Source organism: Phascolarctos cinereus, unplaced genomic scaffold (assembly GCF_003287225.1).
Source record: "Phascolarctos cinereus isolate Bilbo 61053 unplaced genomic scaffold, phaCin_HiC Scaffold_4;HRSCAF=312, whole genome shotgun sequence".
In the NCBI taxonomy this organism is placed as follows: domain Eukaryota; kingdom Metazoa; phylum Chordata; class Mammalia; order Diprotodontia; family Phascolarctidae; genus Phascolarctos; species Phascolarctos cinereus.
In genome coordinates this window covers 418530003-418546169 of record NW_027555847.1, presented here as the reverse complement: position 1 = coordinate 418546169, position 16167 = coordinate 418530003, and the positions used below count along the sequence as shown (strand labels likewise).

The following is a 16167-nucleotide window of genomic DNA, read 5'->3' as shown; positions in this document are numbered from 1 at the left end:
TGACTTTCTTAAGCCTAGACAATCAATTTACCAATTTTCAAAGTATAAATGCTCACACCAAAAATTTAACAATTGACTCTCCCAAACCTATACTCTATGAGAGCTGGCTCCAGCACACCACAGGGCTCAAATAAATCACTTCACTTTAGATATTAGAATGAAGGTTTTCTCTTCCTCAACCATTAAATGAGTTGGACTAGATTATCCCTAAGGATCATTAATTTGGCTTAGAGTATATCAGTCATATACCAGGACAATTAAATGCTACATAGCATGAGTCTGGATCCTGCTCACATAACAGAAAGAAGCCAAACCAACCTAGTTCCCTGTGACATGTCTGTGAAATAGAATACATAAGCTGACTGATTTGGAAGTGATTACTTCCTGTTGTATCCAGGGGGAATCTTTTCAGTAGCTCATCCTTGCTAAGGTATGTCTTTTCCTTCCCCTCTCTCCTACTTCCACCCCCACCAAAAAAGAAGGTTATAAGATGATCATTTGGTCTTATCTAACCAAGGAAGGGTGATGCAATAGAAAGACTGTGAAACTCCCATGCTTTACTTGCATTTAGGGGATCTGAGTCTAATGGTCCTAAGTCATAATGATGTGTGATAGCCATAGGGTTGTTCGGGGGCCAGAGATAAGAAGCTGTAGCTTCAAAACCATAACCTGAAAACCAATTCACAGAGGGAACATCAACTCTCAAAGGCTCTTAACCTTTTTCCCAAGAAAATGGGGAGAGGAATGGAGGTTAATGATTAAAGTGACTATATTATAATTGGGCAAACATAAGCTTCTTACAGATGATGGGAAAGTTGACTGGCGCTTTTGACAAAGAATACGTACGAAAAGTGTTGCAGAAGGACAAAAGCAGGGGAATCCTTCCAGCTATGAATCATGCTTTCTCTGGCTCCTTTCACATTCAAAATCTCTGCTAAACACCAGAAATCTTGCCTTTCAGATAAAAAAAAAAAGTATCTCCAATTGCACTGCTCTATCAGTCAGAGTTGTCTTGGTGGTGGTGGTGGTGGATTTTTTAGGCAATTGGAGTTAAGTGACTTGCCCAGGGTCAAACAGCTAGTAAGTGTCAAGTCGGATTTGAACTCAGGTCTTCCTGACTCCAAGGCCAGAGCTCTATCTGCTGCATCATTTAGCTGCCCTATCAGTCATAGTTCTAACCAGACATTATCTCTCACACTATTGGAGTGTGATTGTTGTTCATCCTTCCTTTTCAAAGAGGACCAATGATGTCACAGGCAATATCTTGACTTGTGTGAATTGGATTTAAATAAGGCAGAGTTGCACAAAGTCATCAGCCTCACTCTGTCTTCCAGAGTCATCAAAGTACAGTGGCTAGACAAATGTCAGGACAACTAGTGATGGCCCAGTGGATGACCTTAGCATCTTCCATGTCTGACCAAGCTCTAAGCTCATGGCCATTGGAACAAATTGTCTCATTTTCCAATTCCACCAGAGGAAGTCTTTACATGTTTTGAATAGATACCCCACTAACTTACCGATGGGTTTGAAGCCTATCAGTTACCCTCAACCTGGTTTAGAAGGTCTGGGGAGACAGTTTTACTGGGGTGTGTCTGTTGTGCATGCTGAAGCTTCTTGGAACCACAGGAGAGAGTGGTAGGATGGTAGAGCAGGCAAAAATGAACAGGATGTGGCCATAGTCAACAGAGTCAAAGGCAAATGACTAGAACCAGTGGTTGAGTTACTAAAGTCAAATCTCTGCGACCTGGTCATTAAATGTTCTAAAATCAAAGGCTGGTTGGATGGACTATGTAAAACTCCCAATCAGACAAATTTTGTCTTCTACACCCCTTCCTTCAAGTCTCTTCCATACCTTTGCCCCATCAAATTTTGACTTCAGGAAAAGATTTGATGTCCTTTACCCCAAATTATAGCTTTAAATTGACATCTTAACATGGAAATCTTGGTACCAGAAGACATCTTAGAGCAGGGGTAGGGAACCTGAGGCCACATGTGACCCCTAGGTTTTTAAGTGCAGTCATTTGACTGAATTCAAACTTCACAAAAGAACACGATTTGTTCTATGAAGTTTGGACTCAGTCAAAAGGCCACACTTGAGGACCTAGAGTGCCACATGTGGCCTCCAGGCCACAGGTTCCCTACCCCTGTCTTAGAGTTTATATAGTTCAGCCTCTTCATTTGACAGATGAGAAAACTGGGGCCTACAGACAATAAGGAACTCACGCAATGCCAAATATATAGAACATTTCCTGAGTTTCCTGAATCCCAATCTAATCTTTGTTTTACTTTACGTCAGCTGCCTCTCCCAGGAGTATTTATATTTTAAGCAGGGGTATGCTACCAAATGTTTAACAAGCAATTGGGAGGGCAGGTATGACATGCTTTTAAGGCTATTTTGCTTATTGACATTTCCTCCATCACTTTCTGAAATGACAAATTATAGCCCTAGAGATAAATCTGGTGCTGCCTGTTTTTTGTTTGGCCTTTGATCTAAGAATTGTTTTTACATTCTTAAATGCCCACATAGTTTGCCAACCCCTGTCAGACAATCAAAAAAAAAAATAAATCAAGACCTGATTTGTAGCATTTGCAGATTTCTGAGGAGTAAATGCCCACTAAAAATTTAACAATCAACTCTCACTAGGAGCTGATTATAAACCTTAACTATTAGTCTCAACTAAAAGAATTTGTCCTTATTAGAGGAATTTAGGGGCAGCTAGGTGGTATAGTGGATAGAGAATCTGGCCTGGAGTCAGGAAGACTCATCTTCCTGAGTTCAAATCTGGCCTCAGAGACTTACTGGTTATGTTACCATGGCCAGGGCACTTAACCCTGTTTGCCTCAGTTTTCTCACCTGTAAAATGAACTAAAAAAGGAAATGGCAAACCACTCTTGTACCTCTGCCAAGAAAATCCCAAGTGGAGTCCCAAAGAGTCAGACACACCACAAAAAACAACTGAACAACAAAAAAGAAATTTCAAACTAAACAGATTAGAGATAATTGAAATTCAAAAGTCCTTGGGGCCAACCCTTATCCCCCTCTGCCCCACCTCCCTCACCAATCCACTCAAATAAGGCCTGCTCAAATTGGGTTTTTTCTGGTTAGTACAAGAGGAGAGATTCTGAGTCAAGCAAAAGAGTCTCTAAACAGTTTGAGCTGTAAAGATCAGGTCATCCACACACTCTTTGTTTGTCCTCTCCATCTATTGGAGAGACGTAACAAATCCCCAAAGTTTTAACTAAAAATACAGTGAATTTGAAACTCCTCTTTTCTAGATGAGTCTTTAAAGTAGTCTGCCTGATTGGTGAAAGGTGCGGTGAAAGGTATTAGCTCCAAAAATCTAGCAATAAAAACCCATGTAAGGAGAAGGTTGGGCTATGGTAAATATTATATATATAATCTCTAAGGTCCCTTCCAGCTCTAACATTATATAAATCTTTAATACTATTTCCTCACCTATTGCTTTTTAAAAGCTGTAGACTACCTCCTGGCAGAAAGCCTTTGTGTTGTGTTGCTAACATCTTAAAAAAATTCTGGGATTCATCTTACAGCCTCTGCTGTTACAGAAATATGTTTTCTACTCTGCTATGGCAGCCTCTGAAATTCCCCTGGGGGAAGGTAATAAAGGCCTCCCTGAATGCCTACCCAATATCCTATTACCTTAGCAAGCTAAGTCCTTATTCAGGCAAACAACAAAGCTGAACAATTAATTAAACAATGTGCTGGAAAATCAGCCATCAATATTCCCATGGGCCACGGGTAAAATATAATGTTTAAGCTGCAGTACTGAATTGATGGCAAAATTCTGGGCCTGAATCTCATTAGAATTCTGCATGCAGCACTTAGAAAATATGTTACAAGCAAAATATTAAGTGTAGGCATTCCCTGAAATGCCTAAGTGTCATATCCACAATGCCTGAGTGTTATGAGAAATGTATAAAAGAGCCCAAGTGAAGTTCATTTTAAGTTTTGTTTAGAAATTGCATAAAATGCATAGTTATTTTACTTAATGATGTTTGTATTCACTGTGCAAGTGACTGGCATATCCTGTTAGTTATAGAATTGAATGTTAGACATCCATTCGTACAATTCTTTGGGCAACATATACAGAGCATCCCAGAAGTCTTAGTTCAATTTTAAGGTCTAAAACTTAAAAACTTACTTCCTGTAATGTTCATAAAAAGTTTTTTTTTCCAAAAACAACCCAGTGAAGTAGCTAATACAAGTATTACTGCAACCTATTTTTGTAGATAGGCACCTGAGGCTCTGAGAATTTGAGTAGTTTGAACAGGGTCATACAGATAACAGGTGAAAAGGGGAGCAAGGGAAAAATATGTGTATGTATGTATGTATGTATGTATACATATATATGTATGTATATACATATATATGTATGTATACATATATATGTATGTATATACACACACAGACATACATATACATATATATACACACACACAGACACACACACACATATGTGGGGGTGGGGGGAGAGAAAGAGACAGACAGACAGACAGAGACAGAGGAGACAGAGACAGAGAGAGAGTCTAGATATATGTGAGTCTACTACATGTGAGTATATGTGAGAGTCAGGATCTTCTGACTTCAAGTTCTGTGTTCTTTCTACTATGAAACACCAGTTATCTCCTTGATTATTTTGCTTGTTATCTGGTTTTCTGCGGTGTATATTATACACACATACATACATACATATGCATATATGTGTGTATATACAAATACATACATATATAAAAATACATATACACATATACACATATATACACACATAGATAGATAGATAGATATAGCTATGCAGCTTAGGAACTTTGGAAGGGCAAGTGAAAATTCATAGTCCACATTAACTCTAAAAGTCACTTACAATTAAGTGACTGAAACTATCTACAACCTAATGGCATAGAACAACCTTATCCATCAGTATTTTTGTTGATAGTACTTTCACATCAGCTAAAGTCTGCAGAGTAGAAAAGAAGCCAAACACAGGAATCTATGCTTCTGTTTGGTCCTCTATTGCCAAGGTGTTTTTCTCTTCATTTAAGTACTTCCCCTTTGATTGGAGCAAAAAGCACCAAGAAAGTCAATTCTGAGATCCCGATGTCCCCTGTGAAATGCAAATATACTTCTACAATCCAAGTCAATGCAGAAAGTCCTCAATTAAGTCATTTGTCTCCATAAGAAAACAGGAAACAAGAGTGCAGCGTAGATTTTTTTTCCTATCCTTTGCTTCTTGAAGAAGTTGAAGCTAGCTGAAGTTTAGTCTTTCATTTTGACAGGTAATCATTGAATTTTAGAGGAAGATTCAGTCAAGACGCAAGGTCAAATGACTTGCCGTCACCAGCTAGTAAGAAATAGAATAGCCAGGACCTTCAAACTCAGGTCCTCTAACTGCAAATCTAGCTCTTTTCCTTGTACTACTACACTGCCTCTCTCATGGATTGTCTCTAATTCCTAAATGACATCATGTTACTCTTCTCAAAATTCTATTTATCTTCTCAATCTGATTGCAATATTGAAGTAATTCATAGTAAATTTATAGGCAGCCTGGGGGTGGCAATGGGGATGGGGATAGAGATGGGGATGGGAATGGGGATAGAGATGGGGTGGGCGTGGGGATGGGGAGTAAATATTTTATCTACCCAATACAAAGCCCAAAGTCTCAGATCTAGGGGTAGGAGGAATATTGGAAATGTCCCACTTCACTATTATGGACATAACTAATAAAAGTAATCTATAAAGACACACTTGCATGTTGTATAGTGAAGAGAAGCCTTTTCTAGGAAAGTCTATGATAGATCCAGTCATATATGAATCATAGCATCTCAGAGTTTGGGGATACATTCCAGTTAGAGACCATCTGGTCCATCATCCTGCATCAATACTGAAATCCCTCATCCTTTATGTAATTCAAACAATGGGTTCATTGCTTTCCAAGGCAACACATTCTACTTTAGGATAGTTTTAATAATGTTAGAAAGTTTTTTCTTCTATTAAAATGAAATCTCTCTTTCTGTAATTTCCACTTATGGGTCCTCTGCCTTCCTCTTGGAGCAACATAAGTCCAAACTTTTTTATATCATATTTTTTCAAATATTTAAAAACAGTTATATTCCTGGTGTTCGCTCTTTTCCAGATTAGACATCCCCAATTCCCTCATATAAAAATGGTTACCAGAGTCTTTACCATTCTGGTCACCTTCCTTTGAAAGCAGTCCATTTTGTCAATATTCTTCTTAAAATGCAATAATTAAAACTGAATAAAATACTTTAGATATGGTATGCAACCAATACAAAATACAATGAGGCTATTAATTCCCTTCAGATACACACTATGCTTCTATTAGTGTAGCTAATATTTCAAATTTTCTCAAGAACTATGCCAAGAACTGGCTGATCTGGAGTTAACAGACAATCAGAACTCCCAGGTTTTTCTTACAAGAACTATTTTTTAAGCTTTCCCTACCAGCACAAGTGTGCAATGTATTTTTTTTTTTTAGTCTAAGTGGCAGCCTCTACCCCTGCTCCATTTACTCTTGTTAGTCTGGGCTCATTGTTCCAATGTGTCAAAACAGAAATCTGAGCCATTTAGTTCATGATAATATCTTCTAGAATAGGGGTTCTTAACCTTTTTGTGTCTTGGGCCCCTTTGCCAATCTGGTGAAGCCTATGGACCCCTTCTCAGAATAATGTTTTCAAATTCATAAAATAAAATACAGAGGGTTATAAAGGATACCATTTATAATGAAATGCAATTATGAAAATTTTTAAAAAAACAAGTTCATGGACCCCAGGTTAAGAATCCCTGCTCTAAACAAGTAGTCATCTTCTTGAATACCTCCAAGAAAGGGAAGTCACTACCTCATTAAGGAGATCATTCGATTATAAATCAACAGAAATTCTTTATTGTACTGAGCCCAAATATATCTCCTACTAACTTCCACCCACTGAACATAATTCTGGACTAGAGTCCTAGCAACAAGTCAAACTCATCATAATCCTGCGATACTGTGAACATGGTTATCATGTCTCATGATTTCATGTTTTGTTTTTAAATGGCATTAGCCTGGAATGACATTCTTTGGGAACAGATAGTAGTACCAGTCTTTAATGATCCTAAGTCTTCACAAACCTCCTTTCAGTCATTCATTATATTAAAAGTTTGCCAGAGGTTAATGTCAAGCTCACTAATTTGCAGGCTGAATTTTGCCTTCATACCAGTTTTAATGAGACATTTCTCTGTATCTAGTATCCCAGCCCCTGTCCCATTTTCCATGATTCTTCAATGACCATTAACAGTGTTTTTTCCATCATATAAACACTGTTTGCTACCCTCTTCCCTATTATTCTCCTCCTAAAAATTATTGCAACATCTCCTCCATATCATTCTTTATTCTAAGAAAAAATGCTTCACCCCAAAAATATATGCACAATACACTTTTAAGTTTAATCTACATTATTAATATTTTCTCCATCTCTTTCTTAAGTGTAGACAATCAGCAAAACAATAAATCAAGCCATGATTTGTAGCCTTAGTTAATTCCCAAGGTATAAATGTTCATACTGAAAATGTAACCACTGGCTTTCACAAGCCAATTTGAGCTGGCTCCAACATACCCCTGATTTGCCTGCTATCTCCCATGGTATCTGGACTCATATTTTACCTTGGAAATTTTCTTTATCCTTAAATTTCAGTTTAAAGTCTTTTTTTTAAATAAGGTATGTAAATGCCCTGTCAAAATAGTGTTTACAGATTTGATGGGATATGAAGAATCATCTCAACAAGGATTGGTTTAACAAATATTTATCAAGTGCCTACAAAGTGCAAAGCACTGTGGTAGATACAAAGAATATGAAGATAAATCAGCCCGAAAGCAAATGCTAGCCCTAGAAAGGACAAATCTATCATAAATGGGAGATCAGTGAAACGATAACCCCTTCCTACCTAGCCCTACCACCACCTTGTAACTATAAGACAGTACACCACCTGGTGTAGAGGTTTTTGAGATATGTTTATTTCTATGTGGACAGTTGAAAGGCAGAATTCAAAAAGTGAAGGAAGGAAGTTAGGAAGTTGTAAAGTTCAGATTAATATAAGTGTCTGTAGTTTATTTAAATCATGATGTATTTTGAAACAGTATCTTTCATTTTCACCTTCATTCAGTAAATGCATTCTCATATACATGAGTGATTAGCTGTTTTAGGTCAACATACAATTGGGGAAGGTAAAAAGGTCAAGTTAGAATGGGGGTAAAATGACCCAGGAGAATGATCACTTTTTTTTTTTTTGGTTAGGCAATGGGATTAAGTGACTTGCCCAGGTCACACAGCTAGTAAGTGTTACATGTCTGAGGCCAAATTTGAACTCAGGTCCTCCTGAATCCAGGGCCGGTGCTCTATCTACTGTGCCACCTAGCTGCCCCTGAGAATGATCACTTTTGATGGGACTGAATTATATACCCTTGGTAAGAGTTAGGGAGGCACTGAAAAGCAAATGGCAGGTCTTGTCTTTGCACGTGCAGAGGGGCCCCTGGATTTAAAGCTTTCAGGTCCTGCTGAAGCTAGTGGCTCAAGAACCAGAATACTCTCTGGTGATTTCACCAGATACAGCACATCAAGGGGCTATTTAACCACATTCCCTTAATATTAATGTAAAGCGAGTACTTCTATGACTTGAGCCTATGAAAATCTTCCTTATTTCTGTGGAAAGCATGGGACTAGGCTTTTCAGAAGGCCTGGGTGTCCTTTACATGGAAGAATCTCATGCCTATTATATAGCTCTGTATAGAGTATTTCTTCTCTTGCTCATTCGTCCCATTCTTCTACTTGCTCCCTTTGACATTGGGTTTTGTTGCTCTGTACCTCCTCATCGTTCTGGTTTCCTTCATAGATTATCCCTTCTATTGTCTATAGAAACATTTATCCTTTAACCTTTTTCCTTTAATGGGGAGAAATCAATACGTCAATAACACTGTGATATCCTCTAAGAGGATACTTCCTCCGGTGGTTGAAATTGAAATCCGTCCACACCTCATCTTGTACAACTCCTGTCCATGCCTTCTGGTAAATTCTTCACAGGGGCCATCCTCCAGAAATCTTAATTTTTCATGATTATCAATAGAGGATATATACTGGCCCTAGCAGAGCAGCTATCTCTTACTCTCACAATGTGATCAGACACCCTCCTTTTCTTGTCATACATTTTTTTGCACAGTTTTTCTTTAATAATATGCCTTAGCCTATTCATGCCCACCACACATCTTGTTTTGCCTTTGGGTAACACAGAACTCTAATTCTTTAGAGACTAGGGTAGTCTATGTTTTACAGCCATATGACATCACATGAGATGTTTGGTGTTACAAAAAAATGGGTCCCTGTTTTAGGGAGAAGATTGGGTCAAAACACTACATAATTTCCTAAAGGCAAGCCACTCCTCCTTTATTCCTCTTATTCAATTCTGGACCTAGTTTGCTATTAACCTCAGTGCCCAAAGTTGATAATAAACTGATATATGTGACATAGTATTGGAGGAGCCTTTAAAGTGGCATTTTTTTCCCTACCAAATCAAATGCTTTCTTAATTGTCAACAAAGTAAAAGCAAAATGAAATGCTCATTTGTTTGATTTTTTAGTCAAACATGATGGTCATCACCAGTAGGCTGGTTACCATGCAATGAATTTCTTGACCATGGAAGTGTATTAAAAAAAAAGTACAAAACACATAGGACATTGATCCTATGCATTCCCCTTCCACTTTTATATTAAAATGGTCAGAGTCCCAAAAGAGAACAGACAATGCTAACTAAGATTCACATAGTTTCTCAACTGTATAAACATTAATTTAATTATTAGTACTCTACATGTGAGATCTTTGTCCAGTAATTAATGACTTGACATACTGCTGAAGGTACTGAATCATATCAATAGTGACATTTTTTTGTATAAACCAAATTTGAAGTTGTATGATTCATGGTCAATTGATCAGCTTGTCTGCAATGAGCCTCTCTATACTAGTTCTCAGAACGATAGGCAAACATAGTGAATCATAGTGAGTGACAATTCTTAAAGCTTCTCTAATATGGTGGAAGCTGCTAGTTCTGCTAGGCCAGACTCAAAAACTTAGGGTCAGTTCCATGCCATACCATGGAATGAAGCATGGAAACAGGACTTTGTAGAAGCTAGCTTACTAAAAACACGCACATATTTAATAAGTGTATTAAGGAAGAAGACAAACATAGTACACTCAACCTGAAATCACTGGAGCAGTTCTCTGAATAGCCAAACAGCTCTTGGAGTTCCAGTTGAGTTACAGCACTTTGTGTGTCCTCCAGGGGGCACTCCACTCCTACTTCAACATCAAAATACCATTGACAACTGCTTCCTTATTGCTTGGTTCTGTTCCCACCATGACTTCTGGAGCAAGAAGAGATTAGGGGATCAATAGCTTGGGCTGTCTTTAAGATATCCTGGCCACTTCTTTCCTCTTTTGGACTTTCTAACCTCTGCTAAATATTGATAACATTCATTTGTACCATTATGACAAGCCTTCTTCATCCTTCAAAGAAAATGTAGGGAGACGATTGACCACCAATATCCCCAAACCTTTAACTCACTTTCTCCTTGCCACTTATCTCCCTTCATTCCATTCTTGATCTCATGATCATAGGATCATAGAGCTAGACCTGGAAAAGACCTCAGAGGCCATTGAATACAATCTTATTTCATAAATGAAGAAACTGAGGCACAGTTTCTTGATCTGACTCATTTGAGACGGCTTTATCCATTACCTCTACATAATTCCTAGCTTTTCTCCATGTCATACAGGAAATATACTTTACTAAATTTCATGAATGATCATTAGAAATTAATCATTATTTCTTCTCTTTTCCCTGAAAGCCCGTCTTCTGCTGTGTCAATGAAGAATGGAGGTGGGGATTATCAAACAATTTTTAAACCTTTAAAATTATTTATTTTAAATTTCCTTATAAATAAATATAGGCAAAAATCTACAATTCTATAGCTTATGGTAGCTAATTATATAACAAAATTCACATTTACATAGCACTTTCCTTACAAGTACACTATATGATTGTAAAAGTATTAGCATCTCCATTTTATAGGTGAGGAAACTGAGTCCCCGAAAGGTTAAATTCTTTGTTCATAGTTCCAAAGTGAGTGCCTGCTAGAGAAACTACTCAAAGCCCAACCCCAGTGTACTCATCTATACACCACACTTTCTTGAAATACTTAAGTACGTAAACTTAAGTCAAATGCTTTAACCTGAACTCAACCTGTCACCCACATACCCAGTTATCACAACACTGAACTTGAAATGACTATCAATTTTCATCTACTTATCAATGAAAGGAATTAGGGACATGAGAATCTGGAGAATATAATATTTGGGGTTTTAGTCTTTCAAAGCTTCTTAAATGGAAATGCATAATAACAATGGTTTAAGGGGTTCTCTAGTTAAGCATTAAAACAATATGCTACTAAGTAGGTCCAGTTTTAAATTACTCTTGGTAACAATAAGCATTAAATGCCTTTATAGGTAATACATAAGACCAAGTGCTTCTTTTACGGTCCTTTTTCTGGAGGTCATCTGTGTATTCTTTCAATTTGTATTGTTTCCTGTGTTCAGAAGTTCTGGGCAATTTCCTTGTATCATTTCTTTGCATTATGGGGTTTAGGTTTTTTGCTTTTGTTTTTTTTTTTTTACTTGTCATATTCTTCTAGGAAATCTATAGTCCTTAAATTGTCACTATGCACCCTTTCTATCATTTTGCTTGAATGGAGATTGTGTTTTCTTTTGACATTATTACTTTTTGCTTCTCTTCCATAGTGTCCTTTACTTCTTTGTATTTGCTTTCCTAATCAGCTATTCTCTTTCTTGTTTCTTTAGTAAGACTTGAAACTACAGGTTCAAGTTTTTCTATTCTGTCAATAATTTCTACTGTGGGGCCCTAAATTCTACTTTTACAATTCTTATTTCTCTTTTGAATCATGCAGGAACATTTTACTGTGGTTCCATGCTCTCTTGGGAATCCAAACGGTTCTCTGTCTCATCAGGTGCTTGTTCATTCCCCTCTGTCTTATAATAATTATTCATAGATTCCTGGACTCTTTTACCTGATCTGGAGTTCGTAATCCCTAATGTTATTAATAGCTTCTCTGTTGGTTTGTCTATTTATTTTCAAGGTCTTTATCTGAATTTTTTTTCTCTTGAGATCTCTGGCAATTTCATTCTTTTTTCCTTATATTCCTCTACTCACTTTCTGACTACCCCCCTCCTTTGATTCTAGTTGTCCTAGAAGCTGGACCTCAAAGCCATCTCAGACTCCAACATTTTACTGACCTCAGTCTCTGCCCCAAGTGATCTTCAAGGAGAGAAAACTGGCCCAAGTTGGATGTTGGACTCTTTCCCTCAGGTTTAGTGGAGTGACACAGAGCCACACACACATACACCTACAGTTCCCTCTGTTCCTAAGTTCTCTGGGTGAAGTCTCATGGCACAGAGCACTGCTGTGCTGCTGTCCCAACCTAAGCAAGTTTCTGTCTTTTTATTTTCCAGGGGGGAAGAGGAAGGGAAAAGTTTCATTCTGTATAGACCTGTCAGAGTGTGGTAGGTGGTGAGAAAGGGGTTCCTGAGTGAAGTTAGGGGTAGGGATTAGCCTTCTCTGTTTTCAGTTCACTGTATTGTTACCTTGTTAGGGTTCTTGATGTCATAGACTACTGAGGTAGGTGAAATTATTTTACCTCTTCCACATCATTCTTATTTTGAAGAGATATGAGAAGTCTTGAGCATCAAAGAAAATGTCTAGTCCTCCACCTTGTCAGTCATGTAGCCTGGATGTCTTCATCAGTTCTTTAAAGAGGTCATTAGACTTTCCTTGGCATTGTGTCAGGAACGCAAAAATCTTTATTAACAATGTAATAAGTCCTTATGGCATCTCTGTCAAAAATATGATAGTCTCTATGGGGAAATTAAAGCTCTAAAATGTTGTGACTTATTCCAAATCACTCACAGTCACTGGCAGGATGAAAAAACAGAACCAAAATCTTCTCTTTGTCTAAGCTACAGCTTGATGTACACTGACATGCTTCTTTGAGGTTGCATGAATTTTTGGAGTCTTGCTCCCTGTTCTAATGCCTTAATCGGCCACCAGACAGATACCCCATCCTTTTCCTCCTGTCAACCTTTAAAAATGCCTCTCTGCTTTCTGTGTCATAGAATTTGGGGATCACTCTGTTTGAAGAGTACGGAATGACTATATGAATCTTATCTTCTTGGAACTAGGACTTGGAGAGGGGCGATGGGAATATAAATCACTGCATTTATCCCTCCCTCTTACCCCCAACTTTATGTTTTTAGGCACAGTAAGTTAGATTTAAGTGAACATCGGAGGCATCCTTAAAGGGCAAAGAAGTCCAAAAGGGCAATTCCCTGGGGAGAAACGTAGAAGGAAAAGAGGAACAGCCTTATCTGATTTGCATTGTTGACCAAAGGGCTAGAGTGGCAGAAAGGGATTAAGGATGACTAGATATATGAATGAGCCTCAAGCATGTCTAACTCTCTGTCTCTGTGTCTCTGCCTCCCCTCCCCCACCCTGCTTCTCTCTCCCTCTCTCTCTCTCTCTCTCTCTCTCTCTCTCTCTCTCTCTCTCTCTCACTCTCTCCTCTCTTTCTTTCTCTTTCCTTTCTTCTCTCTCTCTCTCTCTCTCTCTCTCTCTCTCTCTCTCTCTCTCTCTCTCTCTCTCTCTCTCTCTCTCTCTCTCTCTCTCTCTCTCTCTCTCTCTCTCTCTCTCTCTCTCTCTCACACACACACACACACACACACACACACACACACACCCCACCTTGCAGTTCTACCTCTTCCTATCCATTACTCACCTCCCTAAGGCCTCTATCAATTGCCAACAGCAAAACCTCAGGATTTAAGGCACCTGCCTTGCGGAATCAATCATACCTTTGGGATGGCTTTGCTTGATTTTACACTCAGAAATTCTAATCTTTTCTCTCTCTCTTCTAGAAAGAGAAAAATCTTGCCACGAGGTCTCAGAGATGTTGAAAGTGATTCCAATTTGATACCTCAAGTGTAGGGTTAATGCAGAAGAGACATAGATGTCATTTTGTTATGTTCCTTTTGCCATCAAATCAATTCAGTATTCATTGCACACGTCCAATGTTTTGAGCGCTGTGCTAGGGGAAATATAAAGAGGAATCAAAATTCAAAGCCCCTGCTCTAGAGGAGTTTCCAGCAGAGTAGGCAAATAAAACATATACGCACATCACAGTAAAGGAGAGGAGAAAGACCATGTCCAGTTGGGGTACCAAAAGGATGGTAACAGGAAAAGTTAATAGACAATAGAAGTGCCTTTAGTGAGGAAGTGGAACCTTGGCTGGAGCCTGTGAAGGGATGATTCTCTAAGAGTCATTTTCACAGTAAAAGTTTGTTCAGTCTGAGCAACCACCTTCCTGTGACTGATACTATCTTATGAAATAGCTCTAAGCCCTTAGTTCCTATTTTTACCACTGAATTTGCCTGCAGTCACCTCTTTGTACTACTTCCATCATCTCCTTGCTTAGCAAATCCCCTAAGCTTGAACAAGAGATAAGATGTAGGTGAAAGGAGGAAGAAGTATTTGATATCCCAAGAACTCCCAAGAATTAAGATGGGACCAAGTGAATTCTTAGAACTCCAGAGCCTTAAACCAGAAAGTTAAGGTTTTCCTTTACATTCTTCTCCACTTTCTATCCCCAACGACACTTTATTTATATTCATATTTTCATTTGAAAGATAAATCAATGAAATTCTTCAGAAAAAAATGACAATTTTCAGAGAGTAATGCTATATGACATTGTCACCTACTACTTTCATACGTACTTTGCCAACTATAGGGGTTAAGAAGGTTTCCCAAATTCCTTTTTATTCTGAAGTCTAAGTTTTTATTTGAGACTGGGGAAATATATGGAATCTCATTTATACACTTACAATAACTATGTGCTGCTACTACTGGACAATAATCCACCTGCGTACAATCAAAGGCCAAGTTCCAGCACTATGATACTGACATTGAGAAGACAGATATGTCAGGAGACAATTTCACTGGGAAAGAAAAGCATAGTTCTGGGTTTTACAAATTCTATTGCTTTCATGATGGAGGAAGTGTTGGGGCAAAAACTCATTTTCTTTCTTTTTTGTTGTGAACTTAATCAATAAACATGAACACTTCAATATATAAGCAAAAAAAAAATCCAATATTGCCGATGAAACTGTCAACTTCTGTAATGTACAATATTAAGTTTAACAGGATAGCAACAAAATTGTCCTGTTTATGTCACCTCATCTGACTTCTTTTGGGGTATTTTTCTCTTTATGATGTAAAAAAAAAAATCTTTGAAAGACTATATGAAGCTGATCAAAAAAGTGATTAATCTTAACTTCAGGAAACAGATGTAGAAGCACACCCTCAACCTCTTGGCAGAGAGCTGAAAGTTTATTTTCCTCAATTTTGTCTTCTCTCACATTCTTCACATCAGTTAATAGGACATCAACAAAACACATTGTAACATGTATGAAGACCCATCATCTGGAGGAGTTGGACCTGTAAGATCCTTTCCAACTCCAAAACTGCTATGAAAAAAAATGGGAAAAAGTTTTGGTTTTGGAATCAAAGCATGGCTCTGCTACTTAGCTGTGGGACCTTCAGCAAATTATTTAACCTCTTTGTTATTTTATTTTCCTCATCTGTAAAACAGGAACAATAGTACCACCTACCTCATATAATTGCTGTCAGAACCAAATGAGAATGTATACAAAGAACTTTATAAACTATAAAATACAGTATTTGTGTAAGTCACTACATAATTACACACATGTATATAAACACACATATAAAGATGCAGGGCACTTGGGATCATGTTTGCCTTTTTATCTATAGGATAGCAGGAAGGGCAGATTGAGGGAGGTGGTGATCTAAAGCAAAACACTAGTGAGGAGGGAAAAGGAGAAAGAAGAAAGAAAAGCATAAACAGAGTTGGGGGAAAGATAACCCCATTTCAGAAAAATAAATTGAACAAGCCATCAATGAACTCCCTAAGAAAAAATCTCCAGGGCCAGATGGATTTACAAGTGAATTCCATCAAACAATTA

General features: G+C 37.9%; 1 long non-coding RNA gene across 1 annotated transcript in view; it reads right to left on the bottom strand.

Annotated features, from left to right (window-relative positions):
- Positions 1–13986: 13986 nt before the first annotated feature.
- The window catches only part of LOC144456689 (uncharacterized), a 69345-nt gene continuing 67164 nt past the window's right edge, over positions 13987–16167 (bottom strand). Inside the window, exon 3 of the long non-coding RNA XR_013485708.1 lies at positions 13987–14213. This is a non-coding gene — a long non-coding RNA (uncharacterized LOC144456689). The remainder of the gene's footprint in view (positions 14214–16167) is intronic.